We start from the raw sequence: 1,309 nt of genomic DNA on the forward strand, positions 1-1,309 counted from the left end.
CCATAACCTTGGTTTTGATTACCATAATTTTGGCTTTGATTTTGGCCACTATAACCTTGATTATTATAGCTACCACGAAAACCTTGGTTCCCTTGGTTTCTATAACCACCACCTTGATTATAGTTGTCAAAATTGCATTGGTTTTGGTAATTTCTATTCCATTGACCTCTTTGATTATCAAACCTTTGAGCATTATTATTTGACACATAATTCACATGCTCACTCTCATTGTTATCAAACTCATCAACACATTCATTAGGAAAATTACTAGAGTCATGATCATACGATCCACATGCATCACAAAACAAACAACCCATAGGCATATTATGTGAAGAGGGAGGGGGTTGAGAGTTAGAAGGAGTACCTCTCCCCTTAAATTGGGAGGGAAGATTCGAAGCTTGGGATGAAGTAGAAGTGCTCTCCAACTTGGCTTTGATTGCGGTCATCTCCTTTCCCAAGTTTGTCATTTGGGAGGAAAGGTTGTTGATCGCATTTAGATGGTCTACCGAGTACAAAGAAGATTGCTTGCTTGAAGAGTCTCTCTCCCCATCTTGCCAATCTCTATAGTACGTCACCACGTCCTCAATGATGTCCACCACTTCTTCTTCGGTCTTGTTCATGATAGGACCCCCGGCCCCCCCATCAAGGCATGACTTGCCTTGGGGACTTAAACCGGCATAGAAGATTTGGACCACTCGGTATGTTGGGATTCTGTGGTGAGAGCACTCCCTTTGATACTCTTTGTATCTCTCCCATGCTTCGTAAAGGCTTTCATTTGGCCTTTGCTTGAAACCTTGAATCAAGGCTCTTGCCTCCGCCGTCTTCTTTTGAGGGTAAAAACGGGACAAGAAGGCCTTTGTAACATCATCCCATGTTCTCAAGGAATTGGGCTTCACCTCTTTATCTAGCCACTCTAAGGATCTTCCTATGAGAGAGAAGGGGAACAACTTGAGGCGTATGAACTCTTGAGAAACTCCGTTGACTTTGATGGTATTGCAATATTTTTCAAATTCTTTAAGATGGTTCAACGGGCTCTCATTCTTAGCCCCACTATATTGCCTCCTATCAATTAAGGTGATCATGGCCGGCCGAATCTCGAAATCATTTGCCGGTGTTGTAGGCGGAGCTATGCCGCTCTCAAACCTATAAGCACTGGGTATTCCTAGCTCCTTCAAGGCCACTCTCGGATTTTCTCCCATGCCTTGCTCTTCTTCAATCTCTTCTTCACTTGAACAACTATACCCCAAGGAGAATCGATTAGCTATTCTTCTTCTTGAGAGAGTCCTCTCAATTTCCGGGTCAAAAGGCA

General features: G+C 43.2%; 1 pseudogene; it reads left to right on the plus strand.

Annotated features, from left to right (window-relative positions):
- Window positions 1-708: 708 nt before the first annotated feature.
- Window positions 709-807, plus strand: LOC145566315 (small nucleolar RNA R71; annotated as a pseudogene).
- Window positions 808-1,309: the final 502 nt, after the last annotated feature.

Source organism: Chenopodium album, chromosome 1 (genome assembly GCF_948465745.1).
Source record: "Chenopodium album chromosome 1, dcCheAlbu1.1, whole genome shotgun sequence".
Lineage (NCBI taxonomy): Eukaryota > Viridiplantae > Streptophyta > Magnoliopsida > Caryophyllales > Amaranthaceae > Chenopodium > Chenopodium album.